General features: G+C 33.2%; 1 protein-coding gene and 1 pseudogene across 2 annotated transcripts in view; both read right to left on the minus strand.

Annotated features, from left to right (window-relative positions):
• Positions 1 to 26,916, minus strand: part of LOC145265587 (uncharacterized) — a 140,286-nt gene that overhangs the window by 97,778 nt on the left and 15,592 nt on the right. Inside the window, exon 1 of one of the 2 annotated variants that reach the window (XM_080121596.1) lies at positions 15,260 to 15,405. The exons of the other annotated variant lie outside the window; for it this stretch is intronic. The gene's annotated coding sequence lies outside the window, so the exon portion shown is untranslated. Of the gene's footprint in view, positions 1 to 15,259; positions 15,406 to 26,916 lie in introns of those variants that run through there. 2 annotated transcript variants of the gene reach the window in all.
• Positions 17,455 to 17,580, minus strand: LOC145265815 (U2 spliceosomal RNA; annotated as a pseudogene).

Below are 26,916 nucleotides of genomic sequence, written 5' to 3' on the forward strand. Positions count from 1 at the left end.
AAAAACATAAGATATTAACAGAAATACACACAAGAGTCAAAACAATGAAAAGAATATGCTGTTGTCACGACCCTACTCATAATAGAAGCAACCTTGGATCATTGTGCTTGGTCAGCCAGTGTTCAGGACGTTGTGAACTTGCTGGATAGAGCCAACCCAAACTGATTCAGGATGAATGCCACAACTGTGACTGATATTTTTGGAGTTTTAACCAGATATACCAACATTTATCCTTTATATATTAGAAAATGTAATAGAGCAAAGCAATTATTCGGAGACACAAGTTCAATCTACGAAAGACGTTTAATAGAACAAGCGTATGCCAATTTGAAAGTGTTTTACGCCCATGTATATAAAAAAAACAGTTATTAATCAGGATGTGCTCAGAACCGCAGACAGCAAGATTATTACTAACCCATCCTCTAGGAGTATTCTCTCTGCATAAATTTATCGCAGAGATGATGAAAACGTCACCACCAATACCCGAGAGACACATCTAACTGATGATATTGATTACTTTATTTTTGTTATTCAATTTTCACCCCAAACAAGGCACAGTGCCACTTTGAACTAGGGGGAGCTACTATTGGGGACGTAAGTTGCAGGGACATTATGAAAGGAGATGAGCAGCAAGATGTCTGTTCACATTACACTTGAACTTCTGCATGTCAGTACAGTTGGGAGTTCCAAAGTCTAGCGGTTCTGGGAAAGAAACTATTGGAGTAGAAGGTTTTCTTACACCTAGGGATCTCCACTGCACAGGGGTAGGATTTGGCTGGTTATCGGGTTTGTCGGGGGTATTTATGTTGAGGGAGTACAAGTGCTTGTAGTTCGTCAGAGCATTCACCGTTAAAATAATTGTAAAACAGAGAGAGATGCAACATTTCATCGATAGGACAAAAGCTGAAACTAAGATGACAGTTCAGGACCTATCAGATTGGTGACTCTCTTTTGAACTTTGTCCAGCAGTGAGAGACTAATAGCTGATGCACCAACCCAAATGTGACAAAAGCACTCCATACATGGACGAATGGTGACCTTATAAAGGTATAGGATACTTTCAGGTGTAAGTAGCTTTCTAGCACGGAGGGAGAGAGCCCACCTTTTTCGCAGCAGCTTTACTATATTATGGACGGCTCAATTAACCTTCTCCTTAGAAAGAACATCTTTCATGAAAATCTGAGAAATAAGAAATGGAAGGTTTTAGAAAAATCCAGAAGGTTCAAAAAGGTTCTGGAACTTTTGGAAGATTTTGCAAAATAAACAAGCATTTATTTGTTTAAAATTAACATTTTGATGTTATATGTATTCCTCCGAATACCGGAGAACCAACCTAACTATTTCATACCACACGCACTGCCAACGCGTTATCTTCTGGACATTAAAAAAAATATCACCATTGAATAAAAACAAATTTTTACCTTCTAAATTCTTTTTGTTTTAAGAACATCATGACACAGAAAGTTTTAAAAAAATTGTCATATTTTTCGGAAGACGTATCACATCAAAATATTAATTTTAAACAAATACATGAGTAATGGGGGTATAACACCAATGATTTCAACGATCGTTATTATAACCACAAGTAATAATAACCAACCAATGAAAAGCTTCCAAAGTTACTATAAACATTGTTGAATTTTGGATTCAATCAGTTCGCTACCATCTTTGTTACTGACGATGACTTAACACTCAAGATCGGAACTGCACTGAATCTTTGCCACCATCTTTGTTCAACATAATGTCTCAACACTTAACAGGTTATGCACCCAGCCATTGTCTTTTCTTTGACGGTTCGGAATTTAAATTCGAATTGTGGCAGGTAAAATTTCTAGGGTTTCTAAAGATTCGGAAACTACACAAAGTGATACAATCTCCAACAGAGAATCCTAACGACCCCAAATTTCTCGAAAAGAATGCGACTGTTTTTGCAGAACTGATTCAATGCTTAGACGATAGAAGTCTGTCTCTGATTATAAGAGATGCCTTGGATGATGGACGGAAAGCATTGAACCCATTAAGAGAGCATTATTTATCAAATGGGAAACCGAAAATTATATCACTATATATGGAACTAACGCCGCTTGGCTTTTAAACGCTTTGAAATATGAGACTAGCAGGGGTGCCCGGCATTGCCCGAGTGTTTGCCTGGAGGGGGGTGTTAGTAGGCAGGCAGGCTCGAACCCACGACGTGAAGGTGGAAAAGAAAGTGAAAGAAAAGCTGAGAGTTTACCACTGCGCCATGATGCGAGCGGAAGTGTAAAGCGTTCAAATATAGCAATGTTGATCAAGGAGGAAAAGAAGGTGAAAAGAATCATGTAGGTGCAGAAATGAAGCTTAACTGGCTTCCAGCCAGTTAAGCTTTCTGCTTTTTTGTTTCCCCACGATGTTGGGGAAAACCAGTTCCCCCAAAAAGGAGGAGCTCTGGCAGTGTCTTAATGAATAGCAATTGTCTCATATGAAGGGTTTCCCCCAAATTGATCAAAGCTACTTTTTTTATATAATTTTTTTTTTATTTCGAAACCTATTTATCATCCCAACACTAATATATATATATATATATATATATACATATATATATAATATATATAATATATATATTATATAATATATATATTATATAATATATATATTATATAATATATATTATATAATATATTATATAATATATATATTATATAATATATATATATTATATAATATATATTATATAATATATTATATAATATATATATTATATAATATATATATATATATAATAGATCGTCGATTAAGTGTTTACATATACAGACATTTGAGATGTCATTCACAGGTGTTTTTCTCATTAGCCTAATGGTTACAACTGATGTCTATCAAATTGATGGCTGAAAGTTTGTTCCTGGGTAGGGAGAGGTGCTGGTCAAGCCACACTAAGGAGCTGTGACACAGCAAAGCAGTGTCTATAGATAATATATAAATTATTATTATAATTATTTTTAATACCTACAGACACTAGTGTTTCTTCCTTTTAGGAACTCTTGGCCTTCGAGTCAAGATCAAAGTGTAGTATCTGTTCTTGAGATCTACACTTCAATTTCTTGTTCTCTGTCAGTGGAGGAGAAATCCTCCACGACTGAGACAATTTTTATTTTTGTTCCTTTTCTCCACATTAAAAAACAACCCTGGTGTCTAACTCTGTCCCATGGAGAGGCATTGTAAATAGGAACCATCAGTGCAGGAAGTCACAATTACCACCGTTTGAGAGATTCAAGCCGGTTATGAAGCCATCTCTGACCCCCATTAGTAAAGAACAAACCACTTGGCCAACGTTAACCGCAGCAAGAATGTACTTGAAATTAACATTTATATAAATCGTAAATGTCATTCAAGAAGGCCAAGAGTGATCATGTGATTTTAACATCATGATCTGTGCACGTGGGCTTAAGTGACCAACTTATTTCATTTCAACGTAAAGTGCTCAACAGTAGATATAAGTGTACATTTGTATGCGTACACATATTGACACATGCATACACACACAGATATATATATGTATGTATATATATATATATATATATATATATATAAGTGTATACGTGTGCATAAACACATACATGTATGCATAATTATATAAACTGTCCAGGCAGGAGCTGCTAGAAGCAGCTTATCCTGTCTGGACAGAGTTCAAAAATAGACTTTGTAGCTTAGTGGGGGATGCCCTTTTCTCATACCTTCAACCGCTTTCCCCCACAGAAAAGACGTTGCGAGCCTGTCTTTGTTTTATCATTATTTCCATGGCAAGTGCTCTTCTCTAATCTCTGCCCCCCCCCGGCCAATCTTTCACGAAAAACACCAGTCTAGCTGAAACCACTGTCAATAATTTCTCCACTCTTTACCTGTGCCTAAATCAAAACGTAGATTCTATGGACAAAGCTTCTTTCTTAGAACTGCACGCCTGTGGAACTCTTTTCCATTTGCTTGCTTCCTAGCTGACTACAACTTAGTTGTTTTCAAGTCCAATATAAACAAATTCTTGATGAACTCACCCCTTAAGTAATCCAATTTACCAAACACTCATTACTATTACAATATTATCCCATCGACTACTGTACACTCCATAATCCTTATCCTCGAGTGGCCTCCGGGCCTTGATAAGTGGTGACTCCTCTATGCAAAAAAAACAAAAAAAAAAACATATGTAACGCTGATAGGCTATTTATTTTTGTTTTCAAACTAAATGAGCATGACACAAGTCCATGCATAAGCATAGAGTGCTATCTTTAAAGACAGAGCCACTCATCAATAAAGTCTTACTTGGTTGAAAACTTAAGTGATTAAAATATTAAATATTTTATCCCATTCCAAAATCGTGGCAGCATCTGTTTTTAAAAGCATCTAAGCCTTAAAATTCTTATCGATTTACTATTAGCAAAAAAAAAAAAAAAAAAAAAAAAAAATCTAACTTTATCTGTAATACGTTATGAATCGATTCAATGTGTTATCTGTTGAAATGAATCCCATGTAAACATTCAAATGCGCGATTCTATATCGTTTTTGCCCGCTCTTTAAGGGATAAGTGGTTTTCGCTCGATATTTTAATGATAATTATTTCTTTAATTAAGATTAATTTTCACTGACATTACATTTCTATTGATTTTTCATTTATTTCAAGCAGTTTTTTTTATCCACTTGAAATTGACTTCTTGAAAATGACAAACACACACAAATGTTAAAAACACTTTAAGAAGAGTTAAAAACATTTAATTTTCAAAAAGGAAACACAAATGGATTGTCAATCCACTTAATTTGGGTTTCCTTTTTATTATAAGCTCTATTTCCTATTTGGTTTTATTGAGCTTTTACATCTGGTTAGGATTACTTTATAAATATTAAAGACTTAATATTTATAATATATTTTAAGTTTGCTATTTTGGAATATCTTGGTAAACTTAATTGTAATTCTTATTTCATTTTATTTATTTATGTCAGGGTGTGAGTTCCGTTATAGAGACGTTGATTTAATTTGAATAAAATATGCATTAGGTGCGCTTGAAAGCCAAATCACAACGCAACAACAGGCTCGCAACGTTTCTTCTGTGGGAGAGAGGTTGAAGGGAAGAGAAAACGGCATCCCCCACTAGGTTACGAAGTCTCTTTTGTACTCTGTCAAGGCAGGATAGGCTGTGTTTAGCAGCTCCAGCCCAGATATGGCAGCAGTACTCCATCCTTGGACGTACTTGGCTTTTATACAGATAGAGAATTTCATCAGCTGAGAGATATCTACTGGAGCGGTAGAAGGATCCCATCATTTTTCCAGTGACCTTGGCAACAGATTTGATGTACGTGTTCCATTTCAGATCAGGAGTAAAGGTCAATCCCAAAAGCTTGTCAAAACATGGAACCTCACCAAGACGAGAGCCATCCATTTCAATTGATGCCAGATAAATATCAAATAAGTAAAATATTCACGTTAGGGTGTGTGTTCCTTGATAGAAGTGCTGGTTGAGTTTGAATAAAATAAATACGTATAAGATACGTTCGAAGCCAAAACAAAACATTATTACAAAATAAACAGATATATTATGTTTGAAATTTATAAATATATTTCGAAGATAAACTTCATCATTATGTCTTTTTTTTGGCCATGTTGATGTTGGAGCATAGAATCAGTAGAAGTCCGTTTGTTGTTTTTACGGTAGTCTTTTCAAATGTCGGAATGGTGCATTGGTCACGCGTAATTCGTGTTAGGGTTTGTGTTTCTTGATAAAAGCGCTAGTTGAGTTTGAATAAAATAAATATGTATTAGATACGTTTCAAGCCCAAACAACGCATTATTACAAAATAAAGATATTTATTTTGTTTGAAATTTATATTGAAATTTCTAAATATATTTCGAAGATACACTTCATCGTCAGTATGTCTTTCTTAATCTTATTTTTTTGTGCAATGTTGTCGTTGGAACATAGAATAATGATTCTATGCTACAACAACAAGATGGCACAAAAAAAAAAAAAAGACATACTGATGATGAAATGTATCTTCAAAATATATTTATAAATTTCAATATAAATTTCAATATACATTTCAAAAAAAAATAAATGTTTTGTAATAATGCGTTGTTTTGGCTTCAAACATATCTAATATGTATTTATTTTATGTAAAATATTTGTTTATTTTCATAATATTGCATTGTGATTTGGCTTTCAAGCGCACCTGATGCATAAGTGTGTCTATATAATTATAAAACTCAAATGACCTTGTAACGGGTGTTGTAATCCAACATTCGGTTTAAGACTTCCGGTTGCGTATGCGTACATAAACATAAACCCATAACAGCATAAACAAATAAACATAGATCGCTACTTTTGCAGAATTTGATCCGCACACTGAAATATTAACATTATTATTTAGAAATTATTATTTAACATGGGAAAGGTGAGAATGTTTTGCAACTTTTCTGTATTACAACAATACTGTCACAATTTTCTTACATATAAATCAACTTTGACCCATTGACAACCATAAGAACAATTTACAACGGCGATTTCCCCACCGCCTTCCTTTTTTTTTTTTAAATTTATTCTCCATTCTTAATACACCTTTCTTAAAAAACATTCATACATTAACTACTACACTACCAATAAATAACTCTGTAAATGTTTTTTTTAATTTGCATTACAAATAACTAATCAACGCGACAATAAAACATTGTTTTACTGTATACATTTTCAGCATTCCAATTGTTTTTTATTTCACGTTAAAATTAAAAGTTATATCAAAATTTGAATTTAATTTCAGTATTATGGTATCTATTCAGTGCACATTTACCTATAATTATGGCAAACCACTTATAATTCAATGGCTGTAAGTTTTTTTTTTTTTTTTAAATAAACAATTATAAACAGAACGACTCATAGAAATCTATCTATATTCTTTTTTCATTTTAATATACTTTCATAAAAATGTTTCTGTTATGTCACAAAAAACTATTTTCTTTATGTCACAAGCGTCACGCTCATACCTTAATTCCATAGCTTATATAACATACTGACCCAGCAGGTCACGAGTAGTCTAGTAAATAGTTAAAGGTTAAATCCTCAGTGTAGTAAACGCTCAAAATAAAACTGCAAATTACTTGGAACTTGTTGAGAATTTGTGGATGTGGATTAAATAGAGGTTTCCATTCAAGACTGTGCAGATAATGCGAATTCGGCAGAGAGACACCTCTCACCGAGTTCGGCAGAGAGATCACCCTAGAGTTCAGCAGAAAGATCCCACCACCAGTTTGGAAGAGAAATCCTTCATCCCAAGTTCGGCAGAAAGATTAACACCGCCGTCCCCTCAAGTTCAACATGATACACCCGAAGAAGGTCAGAGGTTAGATTGATCGAAATGTTATGAAAATAACAATCCAAGATAAGAACAATACTCTGAAGAATCCAAATAATATTAATAATATACAAAACGAAAACCGTTATTTTTTAAAAAACCTTCAATAGTTTGGGTAATTGTGTTCCCATAATAAATTAGGTAGACTTGTTTTTTTGGGAATTTTTTTTTTTTTTTTTTTTAAAGATCTATGCGACTACATTAAACCTTTTTTAATAAAATGAATACAAAATTATAGTTTAACTACTATTAATTTGTCATTTTGTGATTCTTCAGACTACTGTTCTCATCTAAACTAAATGTTATTTGCACAATTCTTTAGATGTATCTTGTCAAGCTCAGAAATTTTTCTGCCAGACTCCAAAATCTGCACAGAATTTTTTTTTTTTTTTTTTTTTTTACTTACGTTCACGCCTAACCCCCTAAGAAGGCATATCGCCATTTGGACACATTGGGCTACTATTTGGAACCATGCCTAGGAAATATTTACAAGATGTTGGTTTACGTAACATTTAAACTTCTGCATATCAGTACAGCCAGGGAAACCGGTAGCAGGAAGGGAATTCCAAAGTCTAGCTGTTCAAGAGAAGAAACTATTAGAGTAGAAAGCTTTCTGGCATTTAGGGACCTCAACAGTGAACGGGTGAGATTTTATTGCTACATCGAGGGGGCACAAATGCAACAAGTTCATCAGAGCACACTCCATTAAAATATTTATATTTAATCCACAGAGAGAGCTTTCCCTCATTCCATCAGCAATGACTGGGTAGAAGTCTTGAGTAAGTCGCAATTATAATTCGAGTGTTATCCACACAGAGGATTGAACGTTTCACCTTCGGAAAAAAATGTAACTTACAATTGAATTTTGTTAAGTGTTTTATCCACAACGTCACGTGATGAATTATTTAGGGCTTCTACCCAATCATGGCTGACAGAACGAGAGCCTGCTACCCCCGCAGATTGAATAAAGGGTTCCATACAAGATTCTAGATTTCGACAAAGTACACTTGAAGACGGTTGGATATTACATCGGTCAAAACGTTGTGAGAATACCACTAAAGATGAGAACAGGGCACTTGTACAGTTTAATCAAGACATTAAAAAATGAAAATATCGAAAAAAAAAAGTTTAAACTGTACGTACAATATAACCTTTTTTTTCGATATTTTCATTTTTTAATGTCTTGATTAAACTGTACAAGTACTGAGAATAATAGTGCAAATAATTTAAATAAAATGAATTATCAATCCTCATCTCAAAAATGTAGAATGCTACGAGTTAATAACTTGACCAGAGACTTGGAAACTGCAACACCAGAAGCAGCAGTTCTCCTTTTTTTTTTTTTTTTTTTTTTTTCAACTTTTACAATGGATACAATTTTTTTTTATTTGTTTTGTTTAAATTGAAAAGAGAAACAATAAAATTTCATAAGAAAATAAAAAGGGAAATGATCCTACAGCACATTATTCCGTTCAGTTGAGTAGCGATCATCGCAGGTTATAATGGGTATTGATTTAGCAGTGATTTTGTCAGTCTTTTTTTTTTTTTGTGGTTTGCCTCCAGGGAAGACTGTCATCAGAACATGTATTGATTCCAAGAAATATGGGAGAGGGAGGAGGTTCTTGTCCAAAATTTCCCATATATATATATATATATATATGTTAAAAAATTTATTTTTTTTTAACGTCTGCATGATGTACATACGCATGACGAAAAAAAAAAAATGTATTCCAGAAATCACATAAATTGATCAAGTATTTTTATTTATATAAAGAAAATCATTTTTAAGTAAATTTGAGTTTTTCAATGTTCTCATGCTAAAAATGTTTTTCTAAAATCTCACAAGTATAATTATTTGGGGTGATTTCTCTTGCTTTTCAAGATGGCATTGCAATATCGTTAAAGTTTGTTTAACTACAAGATTTGATTTTCTTATTTAAAAATAAAACTACTTGATCAATTTACATGATTTTTGGTGTATGATATTTTCTTTCCATCACGAATACGTACATCATACAAAATGTAGGGAGAATTCTGAATAAGCACCATAAAAACAAACAAAATAGAAACGGCAGCCGAAGATGTGGCTCTCAATCGTCAAAGTGGATTTCAAACTCATGTCAAGCCTCAACATCTACGGCGATTGCCAATGAAATCAAAAGTCGATAATATTTGCGCTCAAGGATGCTCAAAACAATTGGGCATGCTATGTAAAGAGTATGGGAGATATCCGCAACAAGAAGAAAAACAGCAATGGGAACATTGCCGAGTATCACATCAGCCGAAGAGGAAAACTCATCTTTGAGGAAAATGTGGACGATGACAATTAGAGGCAATTTTTCAGCAAGTAGTTGGTCTGTGACCATGGAATCGGGGATTGTGTGACTTAGTTCAAAATCGGCGAAAGTGGGCTGTAATCCTCAGATATTGTATTTGTTCGAGAGAAAATCCGTCCAACCTGATCAAAGCGGTGGTTGTTAGAAGGATGACAGTAGAGTTCATTTGACAAAAATCTATCATGAAGATTAAGACCACCTGACAGTAATCATCGGGTAAAGATGAACCTGTCACACATAGTACATGGCCGTTTGACTTGAGAGTAGGGTGTAGTATCTTTTCTGTTAGTACAATTCCTCTTTCCTGTTTTTGATAAAAAAATAAACTCCTTCCGGACTGAGGCAATTTTAATTTTTGTCCCAATCCAGAGCCCCCACTTCACCTTTTGAGGGGAGCTGGATTTTTCAGAGATTAAAAACTGTACTTGGTATTTTTACAGATCTTCTCCTTCCAGCTATGGGTTTAATAGTAGCGTGGAGTAGACTGCAAGCTCAGTGAAAGTAATTTGTCTGGAAAACAAACCCTGAAACACGCTGTTCATCAGTGACACGACAACCACGTACATCCCTGAAAAGATGCAGCTTAAACCTAACATGGGTTTAGCTAGTCATTAACAACAATTTCATTGTATCGCAAATTATTCCAGTCCAAACCAAAAGATTTGTTGCATCCTGCGTGACTATGGGAACCAGTTCTCTCTATCAATAGCAGATTAGTTGATCCGCATGGTTTGTGCCAAAAAGTGAGTGGTGTAGGGGTCAATACTGTTCTGGTGGCACAAACGAATTGGCGGGCAACTGAGAACCAGAGATGATTCAGCTGAGCTCAGGTCCACAGATAGTCAGCCTTCAGATGTAGAATCATGATTAGTCAACCATCTCATACAACCTTGCATGGGACGCCATGGCTCAGAGGTGGGGTACAAATCAGAGAAGAACTTGGCTCAATCCAATTGGGGTGAAGACTGTTATAATGACAATGCGGTCCTTTATTCAAATTCCAGGCAAACAATGTGTGATGTGCCAAAACCATCATAGGAGTCTCTTTGGTAAATCTATTTTGATCCAAGAACGTCGGAGATAATGATGTGGCCAATCCGTTCCATGTGGACAATCTTATGAAGACACTGTCGATTAAATACCCTGAAACAATCCAGTGAAGTGATCCAGCAATTCTAACAAAAGAACAACTGGACAGATGAAAACAGATCCACGGATTTTAGTGTAAAACACTGACAATAATGTTTGCATCGAGTTTCATATTTAGACAATCTTCTGGCGCAGTTCTGTAGCAAAGAGAAGTCTGGAGATTTGATCTGACAACAGGATGGCAAAAATCATTTCACGGATGAGGAAACAATTTTTTTTTTTTTTTTGTATTCAAAACCTGCAGTCTAGGAAGACGATGATGAGGCAGTTGGATTCTTTTCGTATTCTCCCTGAAATTAGGTCTTCACTTCTCAGCATCTTTTCTTGTCCATTTCTTAAGGGTCTCTTCAAACTAGGAAAGATCTTGCTGCACAACCAACATCCAAGCAGGGAAAGCAGAAACTGCAGTTTTTCATAAACTTGTTTGCAATGCACTAAACAATATTTTTTTTTGAGGACGGAAAAGAATGATTTGTTTGGTTCAATGGATTTGTAACATGTCTTGATGATAAAGTTTAAATTCTCTGCAATTGAAGCTGAAGGTGCGCAGACTAGAGTCAGCTTTGTTTTGCAACTGCATATGATGGGATGTACATGTTGAAAGAAGCTCTGGTTGTTGGATAAACAGACATGCATTTCAATTGGGGAGGTAAGCGAGGAAAAGGCAAGCCGAGGAAAAGGCAAGCCGAGGAAAAGGCAGGCCAAGGAAAAGGTAGGCTGAGAAAGATTTGAGGTGGCGTAGACAAAGATGGCTTCAAGCAATGGCACATTGAAAATAAAAAAAAGGTAAACAATAACAAAAAGCAAAATTAAATTTTGCCCATATCTCATCTTTCAAATACAGCTGAGGCCTGCCGATGTACGACATAGTGTAGTGCTTTCTCTCCATGTATTCTGACATATCCAAACTAGCACAGGATTCTGTTTCAGTAAAGTCCACATGCTAGGAATGTCAGCTCTCTTCGGAAGCGTATTATTTGAGACTTCATGAGGCAACGGAAGATGACAGCGATAAAACAACAGCACCATTAGAATTTCTTAGAATTTGATCAGAAATATTTCTCGTTCAGAATTCTATCAATATTAAAAACCCAAATATAAAAAATCTGTATGATGTACGTATTTGTGACAAAATGAAACTATCAAATTCCAAAAATCACCTACAGTGATCAAGTAGTTTTATTTTTAAATAAGAAAATCAAATTTTATAAGGATTTGAGATGTAACCGTCACGCTTGCCATTTTGAAATAATTGTCAAGAAACAAAGGGATATAAATAAAACTGCTTGACAAATTTATGTGATTTTTGGAATATATTTTCGTTTTGTCACTAGTTCATACATCAGATTTTTTCTTTTCTTTTTTGTTTTTTAATATAGGGGAAATTCTGGACACGAGCAGAAACATCTTCATTTTTAAGGTTTCTTGTAATGGCCAGCTAAATAATTTCAGCTGGAATTGATTAGTTTCCAGGATACTGATCACAATGTTTTAGGAACCGGTTTTTTTTTTGTTTTTTTTTTTTTTTTGAAGATCATAGTCAGAGGATCTGCAAGATGATGGGTCAATGGCAGAATGGTTAAATTAATGGCTTGGTTCCTGGTTCCCTCGAGGGCCGATCGGTTGTGTGGAAGTACTCTTAAAATGGCAACATCCTTCATAAAAAGAGACGTTCTAAAAACAAATGCCGAAGATCTGTTTAATGGTCCAAATGTCCAAGTAGATTTCTGATTTCTTGCATGGAAAAGGAGTTCATTTTTATTGGTGCTGCTGCTGCAAAGTCCCAGGAGTTGTTGATAAAGTACACATCAAAAAATAAACAAACTTCCATCAGATATAATCTTTTGCGTATCAACCCTTTAGAAGGAGTTATTTGATGCAAAGTGGTCCCATTGGACCAGGAGACTAGGGTTCAATCATCGGTCAAAGAATAAAAAAAAAAAATATCTGATGCCTCCTTGCTAAAGATTTAGCATCATAATGGTACGTCATCCGGAGAAAGATGTGTCACTCTGCCTTACATCTCACATCTCAAATCGTAGAGGTTATCCTCATCCTTTCAGAAGTTGCCAAGTAGATGTTGCCAAAATTTGAAACCATTCTTTGTTGTTGCTGACTTGAAGTTTAGGATGCACTGTAGCAGATGGTAGGAAAAATTCCATGCCGTTAGTTGGGTCAGATTTTATAATCTAAACAATAAGAGTCTCCCTCAAGCAGACCCTCCTTTCGAGACGTCTCCAATGGTTTGGTCACACTGAGCCTGCAACCAGATGACTTCATCCATGCCACCATCAACACAGCCCCCAGGCTTGGAAGAAACAATGCAGTAGTCAGCTGAAAACCTGGCTCAGCATGGTGAAGCAAGATGCTGATCAATCCTCGCCTTTTTTACGGATTGCGCTGTTGAAACCGCAAATGACTGGACCTAATATCTACTGCAGCTTCAAACCAACATGTCTGGGTGGCGTCTATGCGAGATGTAGAGAATTCAGTCGGAGCTGGCTCAAGTGACCCCGCAGTGAATGCTGACACAGAAACAAAAAAAAGAGTCTGAATATTGGAAGACTAAAATAAGGAGTCGGAGTATCAGAATTGTTGGGATCAGAGTCGGACAACTTATACCTTTCAAATCTATAACCCTGTTGCAACATGATTGGACTAAGAATGTTTTAACTGGAAAAACTCTACATAAAACAATTTGGTTGTTGTTCAGAAGTCAACCTAATTAAATAAACAAAAATAAAGAAAAATCTTTGATGGACATACCTATCAAGAAACGAAAATGTCATATTCCAAAAATCACGTAAATTTATTAAGTAGTTTTTTTGGACCAAGAAGGATATAATGAGAGCTATTTTTTTTTACATGGTGGTCACCACTCATCAAGGCCTGAAAGCCACTCGGAGTTATTGCGTGTACAGTAATCAATGGGATAGTATCATAGTAATCGTTAGTATTGGTGATTTGATAAAGTGTCTTACTTAAGGAAGCAGTTCATCAGGAATTTGTTTATGTTGGACTTGAAGACATCCAAGTTGTAGTCAGGTGGGAAACAGGCAAACGGAAGAGGTGTGCACTTCTAAGAAAGAAGCTTTGTTCATGAAATCTACGTTTTGATTTAGGCACAGATAAAGAGTGGGGAAAATTATGGACAGCGGTTTCAGCTAGACAGGTGTTTATCATGAAAGATTGGTGAGGGGGGGGGCAGAGATTGGAGCTCAGATGGAACACTGGATTGGAACAGCAGGCTCTTTTCCTTATTTAAAAATAAAATACCTGCCATTAAAAAGTTTGGTTTAAATAGTTTTATTAAAAAAGTTGTGTAAATATATATTAATAAAAAAAAAAAAAAAAAAAATTTACATAATAAATCTATGAAAATCCCAACATGTTGGTTATCTTATGTTTTTTTTTTGTTTTTTTTTTTACAGAGGCCATATATGTGAGTAGACGTCAAGGTCAAACCGGTAACAACTAAAATCTGTCCCTTTTGTTTCTTGTATTGGCTGAGGTCTTTATACTCTTGGTCCGTTTATAAAAATTACTTCTTACGATTGTTGGTTAAAAGTAAATTTGTAGCCATTACTAGACAGATTTTGATAGTTCGAATTTAGTTGTCTCTATCCATTTATTTAATAAATATAGTAGAGCAGGACACACCATCTTCGCTTCCTTATAAAATTTGATTAAAAAAAAAAAAAAAAAAAAACTTAATCAATTCACATGATTTTTGGAATATGAGATTTTTGTTCCATGACTGGTACATACATAAGATTTTTCTGTATTTTTTTTTTTTCAATTCGGTTGGATTGTGAACAAGAACCAACAATTTATAAGCTTTAAGACAAAGTAAAAGATTTTAATATATGATCAACTCATGGAAAACTGATCAATTCAATTTAGGAAGACTAAAAATATAAAACAAAAACAAAAATAATAATACAGAGTTAAGTGGAAAATAATATCACTGATAATACAGGAAAGATTTTTAGGTGAGAGTAATGCTAAAGTTTCAAAAAGCATTTTCATTGGTCCATCTCACGTCCTAGGTCGTTTTTTTTTTTGTTTTTTTTTTGTTTTTTTTTTTACCATGTCCTAGGTCTCTTATGTGGTCGTAACTGAAATAGGAATCAAGCAACATACGTAAAATAACATGAAATCTGAAAACAGTTCTAGCAAATTTAATCAATTTGTGTAGACAAAAAAGTTTACTGGAAAAAGGAAAGATGCGAGGAAAAGAGATAATTTTTTTTTTTTCTTTAACAAAAAAAAAAAAAAAAAAAAAAAGGTAAGACAGAGCTAAGATGATTATGCAGAATTACCAACAGAAAGAAATGGAATGAAAAAAATAAATAAATAAACAAATAATTGTTACCAAAGGCAATAAAAGTTACTTTTCTACCTACCTGCTTAAGTTTTTTTTGCATTATAAAATATTTAAAAGGGATTTTTATTTACAGTTAAAATTTCTCTAAAATATGATGATGTAATAATAGCCACGGCCAATTTCCCCTGAAATAATCAATGTTTAGGTTCTTGTCCTTAAATTCACCTATATTGTAAAAAAAAAAAAAAAAAAAAAAAAAAAAAGAAACTGTGTGATATACATACCCATAATGAACAAAATTATATTCCCTAAATTAAACAAATCGATCAAGTAGTTTTATGTTTTAACTAAAAAAAAAAAAAAAAAAAAAAAAAAATCAAACTTTATGTTATGGGACAGGATTTTTAGAAACAAAATATGTATTCACATATATTACAGGCCAAGTGAGTTGAGCAAATCCATTCCTCAACAGTAAGACGTTTGCACACGTCCAGCTTGGTCGCATGCCAATCTCAGACTGTTAGGCACCGGTACTCAATACCGGAAGTGACGTCATGAGATAGTACAAGGAGGGGTGTCTCCAACACTTTATGAGTAAGTAAAAAGGAACTGTCTCGTCACTATTGAAGAAAAAGAGCAGATAACTCCACAATAATTCAAACTTGTGCGATCACTTTTTAATGTCTATGATTTGGCCAAGGTAACCTATGACCTTCTTCAGGTGTATCTTCATAAGAGCTGTTATTGGTAAAAAAAAAAAAAAAAAAAAAAAGAATCCTTTTTTCGCAATGAACCATTTTTTATTTATTTTTTTATAAGGGAGTTACCACTTATCAAGATCCGAAAGCCACTCAAGGATAAGGGTTAATGAATGTAAGGTAGTAGTTTAGTAATGTAGATTGGGTAGAATTTGATTATTTATGAGTATGGCTCAACAAGAATTTGTTTACATTGGATTTGAAGGCTACAATGTTGCATTCAACTAGGAAGCAGGCCAGTGGAAGAAGTGTTCAACAGGCAGGCAGTTCTAGGAAAGAAGCTTTGTTTATGGAATCTGCGTTTAGATTTAGGCACAGATAGAGAGTAAGGGAAATTGTTGGTAGTGGTTGTAGCTAGTCGTTAGAATTCAAATTATGTGATATTTTTATGAAACAAAGAGCGCCAAGTCATTTCCATTTTTGTATGAATTCGGGTTCGTACTTATTGTGTTTGCTGAATTTTTGAGATGAGGATTAATAATTTGTATTATTTGGACTGTTTAGACTGCTGTTCTTATTTGGAGTGATATCCACACAATGGTTCAGCCAATGTAACAACTAACATTCTTGAGGTGTATCGTGACTATGGCTGTTATTGTTGAATGGTAAAAAAAAACAAAAAACAAAAACGTCATTAGAATTTTAAAAATATGCAATGTTTTTATAAAACGGAAAAGGCATGCAGTTGTTTCCATTTTTGTATTCAGATCCGTATCGATGTGATATCATTTTTCTGAAATTTTTAGACTACTATTCTCATCCTGAGTGTGATTTCCTCCCATTCTTTCCCTTGCCAAGCCAACTGCTTTACATCTAACAAAAGAATTGTCATCTATTTGTATTATTTGAATTGTTTGGACCAGTATTCTTGTCTTGGTTGTTATTCTCACAATTAGATTAAAAAAAAAAAAAAAAAAAAAAAAAAAAAAAAAAAACAAGCCGAGCATGCAGTCAGAAAATTTACTTTCACCACGACTAATGTTTATGCCAAATTTCAAAAAAATCCAAGGCATGGTTATTGAGAAAAGAGTGAACAAATGAACAGACGAATAGGAGAGAATTACTACGTCCAATCCTTATTCTGTCGAGGGACCAAAAAGTCAGACATTAATGATTTCTAGAAAATGGGGGCAGCCAATTTTATTTTTAGACAAATTCAAAGTATATTTTAGGCAAAAATTAAAGTGTAAATAAAAGTGTTTCAAAATAAAAAATAAAAAATTAAAAATCAGCAGGTAAGTAGAACAAGGCCGATAGCCATTAGTCGCGTGCTCTCGTGTAATGAATGAATGCGTGAATGTAGGATTGACATGAAATTCTTAAAGATAAACTAAAATCACCGAAAAATGGGCTGAAATGACTTAAATAAATAAAAAGTAAATGACTTACAATGACTTTAATGAACTTAAGGATGAATTGAATGACTTGAATGCTTAAAAAATAACTGGAATCCTTCAAAAACAACTTGAATGATCTAGAGAATGACTTGAATGGCTTTGAGACTGACTGGTTGTAAAGTGGGTGATCATTTTACATTAAATTAATACAGAAAAGTGATCCCCCACTTTATATCACAATAAGTACAGCATGTAGTAAGAACAGATACTACACTTTGATCTTGGCCAAAAGGCCAAGAAAAGCTTAAAAAGCTAAGAACAGCAGACCTTTGATCTTAACCAAAAAGGCCAAGCACAAAAGTGTTATCGACGGACCTACGGAATGACTTATAGAGTCGCTTACATGCGACTAAAAAGTAACGTTTCTTGTCTTTGGTAACAGTTATTTCTCAATTATTGTGTCCTTTTTTTCCAGTTGGAAATTCTTAACAATTGTCAAGGTTAGTAAGTTGCAAAAACACATTAGAAATAAAAAAAAGTAAATTTTTTTTTTTTTTTTTTTTTTTTTTTTTGACAGGTACATACATCGTAAAGATTTTTCTTTATTTTGGGTTTTTTTTTTCATCAAGTGTGGGGGGGGGGGGCGATTCTTGACAAGCACCAAGGATGATTATATTTTTCCGGCATTTAACGTTCAATGAAACTTGCTATAACTTAAGGGGGTTTACCATTATTTTTAGTGCTTGTAATGAATGGGCATCCAGAGGGTTCCAATGGAGAATCCAGAGTCAATCATGAAAATGGCTGAAGCAGTTTACACTTTCAAAGTCACTTTTTGAAATCAGGAATCTGCTTAGACACACGTACTATTATTCACAAATAACTTAGAATGGTATTCCAATAGTATGGCCACTAATAACAGAATGGATTAGAGTTTTGCATTTCGTAGAAAAGTTATGTTAGCAGATCAAGTTCACAGAGGAAGATCAATGAAAATATGGGAGGAAGTGAGAAAAATGAAAAGGGATAAATAAAGACCAGGGCAGAGATAGGTTAATCTGGAAGTTACTTTCTTAAAGCTGACATGGATGTTACACAGAATACGATGAACTTAAAATCATCCCTGTGATACCTCGCAAATTTGGTTAGGAGCCGTGTAGTATCTGTTTCGATACAATTTTCTATACTTAGACAACAGACTGAGGCAATTTTCATTTTTCGGTTCCTGTCAAAAATTCCCCCATATTAAATAAAAATTTGTATCATGTTCATACGTATGACAAAACGAAACTATCGTCTTCCAAAAATCGTGTAAGTTGATCAAGTAGTTATATTTTTACCTAAGAAACTCAAATTTTATGAGTACTCAACAAGTAATCGTCTCGGTCATTATTTTGAAAAAAAAATGTCAAGAAACAAAGGGATATAACTCAATAATTCTTATTAGATTTATATTTTAAAGCCTACAAATTCCCATCAATCACTTTAAAATGATTTTCTTTATGAAAATAAAACTAGTTGATCAATTCATGTGATTTTTGGAATATGATCTTTTAATTTTGTCGTTAGTAGGTACATCATACAGATTTTTGTTTTTTAATATAAGGGGAATTCTGGACAAGAACCTATTGTTCAACCAACCTAGAACGCACCTTTTCGAAAGAGATTTTCCCCACACTAAAAGCCAACTTTATTCCTAACTCTGCTCTTGTGGGGAGACAAATAAATAGGGATCCGTCTACGAGACGTGCTAAACTTTCATTAAAAAAAAAAAAAAAAAGAAAAGAAAAAAAAATGGTATCCATATGTCAAAGTTTTGTTTTCAAAAACCGGAAATATTCAGTAATCTCTCTTGTCCAATCTAATGCTTCCAGCTAAGTGAATTGTGAAAAAATCTAACAGAAATGGTTGAAACGGAAGATAACTATTGCATTTCTTGTTTTTGAAACTACAGCTTTATGGATGCCAGTGGTTACTACATGTATCTCGAACACGGGTAAAATTAAGTAAATTAAGAATTACATATATAAAATACGTTTGGAAGACTAGAAAGCAATGCATTTTTTTTTTTTTTTTTTTTTTTTTACACAGTGATCACCACTTATCAAGGCCCGGAAGCCACTCAGGGATAAGGGTTATTGAAAGTACATTACGTTAGTGTGGAGATTTGATGGAGTGTTTACTTAAGGGGGCGGTTCATTAGGAATTTGTTAACATTAGACTTGAAGACATCCAAGTTGTAGTCCGGAAGGAAGCAGGCAGACGGAACAGAGTTCCACAGGCGTGCAGTTCTAAGAAAGAAGCTTTGTTCATGGAATCCGCGTTTTGATTTAGGCACAGATATAGAGTGGGGGAAATTTTTCACAGTGGATTCAGCTAGACGGGTGTTTTTCATGAAAGATTGGCGAGGGGGGACCAGGGATTGAAGTTCAGACGAGCACCTGCCATGAAAATAACGATAAAACAAGGATAGGCTCGCAACGTCTCTTCTGTGAGAGAGGGGTTGCAGAGTAGAGAAAAGGGCATCCCCCACTAAGCCACGAAGTCTATTTTGTACTCTGTCAAGGCATGATAGGCTGTTTTTGGCAGCTCCTGCCCAGATATGGCAACAGTATTCCATCCTTGGACGTACTTGGCTTTTATATATATATTTTTTTTTTTTTTATAAATAAATGTTTATTTTGTAATAATGCATTGTTTTGGCTTCAAATATATCTAATACTTTTTTTTTTTTTTTTTTTTTTTTACACGGTGGTCACCACTTATCAAGGCCCGGAAGCCACTCAGGGATAAGGATTATTGCAAGTACAGTACGTTAGTGTGGAGATTTGAAAGTGTTTACTTAAGGGGGCGGTTCATTAGGAATTTGTTAACGTTGGACTTGATTTAAACTCAACCAGCGCTTCTATCAAGGAACACAAACCCTAACGTGAATTCCGCGTGACAAACACACCGTTCTGACATTTGAAAAGACTACTGTAAAAAAAAAACAAATGGATTTCTACGATGCTCCAACTACAACATGGCAATAAAAAAAAAAAAAAGAAGAAAAAAAAGACATACTGACGATGAAGTTTATCTTCGAAATATATTTATAAATTTCAAACAAAATAAATATCTGTTTATTTTGTAATAATGCGTTGTTTTGGCTTGAAACGTATCTAATACATATTTATTTTATTCAAACACAACTAGCGCTTCTATCAAGGAACACAAACCCTAAAATGCATATATATATATATATATATTTTTATAAATAAATTTATTTGTTTATAAAAAAATATCGAATTCCACCACGCGGACCAGAAAAAGAGAAAAGAAACAAAAAAAAAAACCCAGACTTCCATTGACAAGGATGTGTATCATCAAAATATCTAAATAAACAAATAAATTTGTTCATAAAAAAAAATATGCACTGTTTTCTAGCCTTCCAAACGTATTTTATATGCATAATTCTTAATTTCAAAATACATACAACGCTTCTAACGTAGGTAAAATTTCTTTAACTATAAATTAATTTTTAATCCAATTTCTGTTCGCTAAAATACACTATTAAGTAATACTATGAAAAAAAAAAAAAAAAAAAAATCTTTAATCGTAGCCCATACATGCAGTAAAAGTGTTATACCGCTGTGATACTGGATGTGGAATCAGTAAAATTGATGAATTTCATTAGTTTAACCATTAACCCTAAGTTTTGGGTGGTAATATGTTAAGAAACTTTAGTTTAGGTGTTAGGGTAACTGAAATGTTTTGTTTATATTTTTATTTTTCCTAAGTAGCACAAAAGGTGTGAAAAATTAAATACACAACAAATAAATAGGTACTTATGCACTTATTGAACCATGCTGAAATAATCATGGAATTTAGAAAGCCATTCTTAGCATCGGGAGAGGAGGGGGTTTGTAACTATTCTGTACTTTTAGTCATCTAACAATTTAATAAAAAAAGATATTGTATAACTAACTTGAAAATACTATTTAAAAACAATATGGTTCAATAAGAGCAAAAGCACCAATAAATATTACCAAAGGCAAGCTAAGTTACTCTTCTACCTATCCAGATAAGTTTTTGTTCTAACTTATTTTAAAGTGTATTTAACTTAACAAAAAAAAAAAAAAAGGTAGTGTAAAACCTGTTGAGTTAAAACAATAAAATGGTAATTGATGCATATTCAATAAATGTCACCAATTGCATGAAAATGTATTTTGTTTAATTTTTTAGTGATTATTGAGGCTTAAATACATTTCATACAACCACCATCTTGTTTTTCATTCTAAATCGACAGGCTTTACACTATTTTCAATTTTAAGTAAAAGAAAAACACTTTAAAATAAGTTAAAACACAAAATACTTATCCAGGTATGTAAAAGTAACTTATCTTGCCTTTGGTAACATTTATTTGTTGTATATTTATTTTTCCACCTTTTGTTTTTCTTTGTTGGCTATTCTGAAAAATCATTTTTCTGTAGAGAGGAAGGAATGCTAACACTTTATCAGTGTTTATACATCTGCACAACCAATTTGATGACAACATAAAAATTTTATCATAATTTTTCTCCACAACTAACACACACACAATATATATATATATATATATATATATATATATATATATATATATATATATACACACACACACTAGCAGGCCACCCGGCATTACTCAGTCGTAAAATATGCTTAAATGATATTTTGATGAATGCAGATTTCATATTATATTATATTGGACGCAATATATAGTAATAATTTGAAAAGTTTAAAAAAAATTTTTTTTTTTTTAAATTACTTGTGCAAAACTAAAGATTAAAACATGAACCAATAGCTATTGCATTATACATGCATATTCTTAATGCCATTGTTCGACCCTCACCTGACAAAATCCATTTTCTTTTTTTTAATTTTCACTTTTGCACAAATTTTCCCCATCTAAAACCCAAATATACATAGGTTCAAATACCCTATATATTAAGTTTCATGTCTGTAAACCAAAAACTGACAGAGGAGTTTGATAGGCAAATTTTTTTAAACAAATATATACACGCATTCATAAGTATACATAGAAAGAGGTTTGGGTTTACTATAACCTTTTTACACAAATATTATGCAAGTATAAATAATATAGAATATCTGCACGAATATAATTATATGTTATAGTTAACTAAAGACGATCATCCCATAAGAAAACCGAAAAAACTACTAAGAAAGTAATTAAAATGAATATTTAAAAGAATATGCAAATTAGCTAGATCTTTTGCAAATGAATGCAATTCCACAACCCATATATAATAACGTTGTATTTCTTTTTTAAATAAATAGAAAAAACGGTTTTTAATATGAATACCAATACATAAAAAAAAAACAAATTTATAAGAGTATAGCTATATATACATGCCAGACTTGAGGATTATGCAAGTATTAAATCTGCCCCTCTTTCAAAAAAAGATAAAAATAAAAAATAAGATTCTATTTCTTTAAATTTTTTTCAGCAATTATGTCCCAATACTATATGTATTATAGTAGAGGTCCTTAGTAATTCGCAGTTGTATTTTTCAGTCACCCACACTGATATTCTCCAGAAGGTTGAAGGTTCAATCCTCAGTGTGGGCAACCGAAAAATACAATTACAAATTACTAAGAACCTCAATCTAGTTATGGCTGAGAAAACAAGAGCATGCTACCCCCGTGAAGTTAATAAAGGTTTCCGCTCAAATTCTGTCCGAATTCCCGAGTTCGAAAAGATACATCTGAAGAAGGTTGGAGGTTACATAGACCGAAACGTTGTGAAAATGACACTCAAGATGAGAACAGTAGTCCGACTCATCCAAATAAAACGAATAACCAATTCTCATCTCAAAAATTCAGAAACATAACATCCATATATATTAATTTCAATTAAAAGCAATATCTACTTATGTTGCAATATTGCTGCATTATAACATGAAAATGTACTTTTAAGATTTTTTTAATCAATGAAATCTGCCGTTAATTGCAATAAGATGGACTGAGTTACTTCCCCTGAAAACATGCTGTTTATCTATATATCTATAAAAGTGAACGTGCCTGTGTGTGTGTGTCTGTGTACATTTCCCTATGCAATAACTCTGGTTTTATTTCGATTCTTTAAACTACTATTATTAAGTGTTGTTTTCACAATATTTTGATCAATGTAACTTCCGAAATTCTTCAGGTATATTTTCTCAAACTCTGGGATTCTGCACAGATTTTCAAATGGAACCTTTTATTTAGTTCACAGGTGTAGCATGCACTCGTTCTGTCAGCCATGCATAGAAGTCCTAAATAATTCGCAATTGTATTTTGAGTGCCACCTACAGTTTCCCAAGTTTGATGGAAAGATTTCTGCGTTCACCTGAAAGATTCAACAAGATACACCTAAAGAAGGTTGTAGGTTGCATCGGCCAAAATGTTATGAAAATAATGCTCCAGATAAAGAACAGTAGTCTGAATCTGTATATCTATAAAAGTGAAAGTGTGTGTGTGTCTGTCTGTCTACATTTCCCTACACAATAACTCTGTCAACTTTCAGTCTACAGACTCGAAATTTGATATACAGTGTACTGAGATTTGGGAAGATTTTTGTGATCGGTTTTCGGCCAGAAATTTGACTGTTAAGGGGTCATGGTTCAATGATTTGACCTTTGAGAACTCTACCAAACTCCTCCAACAATTTTGGGTCTAAACACTTGAAATCTTAGATATAGGTTCCTTGGACATGGATCTAACTTAATAACTTGATTTGAACCCAAAACAATAAATGTTAAGGGGTCATAATAGGGGTCAAAGTTAAAAAAATTGACTGCTTTTTCATTTTTTTTTTTTTTGCTCAACATACACCTCCAAACACCTGGGCAACGCTGGACTGAAATGCTAGTTTATGTATAAACTTGAATTTTATTTCAGAAAACTATTTTTATTAATAATTTTCTATCATAGCGGGGTTTTTTTTTTGGGTTTTTTTGTAATTTTTGGATATGTTACTAAATTCGAGATGACAATTATGTAGATATAATTGGTTTTATTTGAAATTCAATATTTCGATTCTCAGATTTCACTATATAATAACTAAGAAGTACTGATTATTTTTATATTAAATTTGTATACAAAATTCATCCGCCATTATGATTTTTTTTTTTTCCCAACAAGTTTTTCCACAAAGAACTGCCTAAAAGTACAGATACTTATGAAGAATATGTCTGTACTATTTTTTAGCTAGGACTTTCAAGTTAAATGGAATTCTTAGTCTCTTTTATGGTGCTAACGTATTAGAGCGGTCCCAATTTTTCAAAATGATACCACTAATGTATCAGCACAAAAAGTTTTTAAAAAAAAACAAAAAAAAAAACAATACAACTGAATTGTTAACTACGAATAATGGAATAAATTAAAAGTGTTATGCATTTATAAAATTATTTTCTTTCGGAAAAAAATAGTTCTTTCACAAGTTCATGTCAAGTTTCATAGAATTAGTTACAAAACTTTTTTTTTTCTTCAAAATTTAAGTCTTTGGGACATTTCAAAGTAAAGGCAGACGGTGAATTTAAGACCATTTTTCAATTGTGTAAGTTTTCGAGTTCCAAATTCGTCCATCAAGCTGGTACCGCTGTAATACATTGGCACTTCTTTTATTTATTAAACTAGCATTTCAACCCGGCGTTGACGGGTGTTTAGATGTGCATGTTGAGCAAAAAAAAAAAAAAAAAAAAAGGTGGTAGTAGGAAGGCAGGCTCGAACCCGTACCGCAAAGGAGGAAAAGAACGGGGTAAAACCTAACATTTATGCTGTTACGACCACCGCTAAACCAGAAGTGACATTTTTTTAAATTAAGGCTAGACAATCTAAAGGAGAGGATAACTTTAAAAAATATCGGTGAAAAAAGTGACCACCCCTCTAGAAAAGTGCCTAATTGAAGGGGAAGATATTATTTTTAGCCAATTTTTCAATATTTGTTGTATGAAAGGTCGAACTTTAAATCGATACTGATCTTGGTAAAATCCGTCGCTTCTATTGAAAGTTTAAGGCAGACATGCAAACAGACATACATACATACATTTATATATTGGTAACTAAAAATTTTTGACCTAAACTGATGAAAAAGCTTGCCCTATCTCTGAATACCCTTTATGTAAAATTTCAAACATTTAGACCAGAAATTGTCTGAGTAATTTGGAAGAGACCGCAGAGGTAAATTTTTTTTTAAACTTTGACCCCTATTATGATCCCTTAAAATTTATTGTTTTAGGCTCAAATCAAGTTATTAAGTTAGATCCATGTCCAAGGAATTTATATCTAAAATTTCAAGTGTTTAGACCCCAAATTGTCGAAGGAGTTTGGTAGAGTTCTCAAAAGGTCAAATCGTTGAACTTTGACCCCTTAATCGCCAAATTTCTGGCCAAAAACCGATCACATCAATTTTCCCAAATCTCAGTACCCTGTATATCAAATTTCGAGTCTGTAGACTAAAAATTGACAGAGTTATTGCGTAGGAAAACACACACAGACACGTTCACTTTTATATATATAGATTATTAGGTGAAAGTACACAAAAGTTACAAAACGGTCTCCCGTCCCGTTAAGAATGGATTTTTAAATAATAACGTTATTATCTCAGCACGAACTGTATTCTGTAGAAATACCAAAGTTGGATTCATTTTTTCGGGGAGAAGGATGTGGGTGGATAACAGTGCTAATACCAAAAATACGAACCTAACAAAACCTAAAACTTAGGTTACGGTTAATATAGAGTAGGCACCGCCAAAAATGGCCGCAAAATCAAGTTGTTGTTGTTTTTTAAAACTAAATTACATTTATTAAAATCCATTATTTCTGAGTAACTTTTTTTTTTCCAGAAAGATAAAACCCTGAATTTTATCATATAGAAAACAGAATAATGTAAAACTTTTTCTACTATTTTTAATTCAATTTTAAATGTTAAATTTTCCCAAAAAGTTAACAATTGACATTTTTTGTCTTGCACAAAAAACGTACGTTAAATATTTAAAAAAAAGGGTTTTTGAAATAATTAATTTATTTATTTATTGTCTAAGATTTAATATGATTTTCTAAGAGAATATGCAAAAATATTATAATATAAGTACCTGAATTTCAAATAATTCCACTTATTCATATAGGTAACCAGATATTTCGCGTCGACGTAGAGTTCAGATCGACTCTTTACGTTTTCTTTTGATAAGAAGAAAACTATGGAAGACCAAACAGGCCAAAAAAACTTATTTTTCAGTGACGAAAATTTCAATGTATTATTAAGCTGAGGCTAACCAGTACCAGATGGGTGACCATTTGTATGAGTTTGGTTTTTAATGTGTATGTGTGTGGGGCCCAGGCTCCCCAAAATGGGGGGGGGGGCAATTTAAAGCAGAATAAAAAAAAAATTATTTCAGCGCGTTTGGTCCACCGTAATCGAAAGGCGGCAAACGTTTTCAAACGAGATCGAAAAAAATGATGCTATTTTTAACACAAAGGGCACAATATTTATCAATTTTTTTTTGTATCGATTATTCAAAGCATGCTCTGTTTAATAATGGTCATGCATTATTCGGCTCGCTAAAAAAAAATTGTTAATTTATTTATCAAAAATTTTAAAATGGCTTTTTTCGTATAAATAT

This window comes from Euprymna scolopes, chromosome 40 (assembly GCF_053919585.1).
Source record: "Euprymna scolopes isolate OS-2025 chromosome 40, ASM5391958v1, whole genome shotgun sequence".
Lineage (NCBI taxonomy): Eukaryota > Metazoa > Mollusca > Cephalopoda > Sepiida > Sepiolidae > Euprymna > Euprymna scolopes.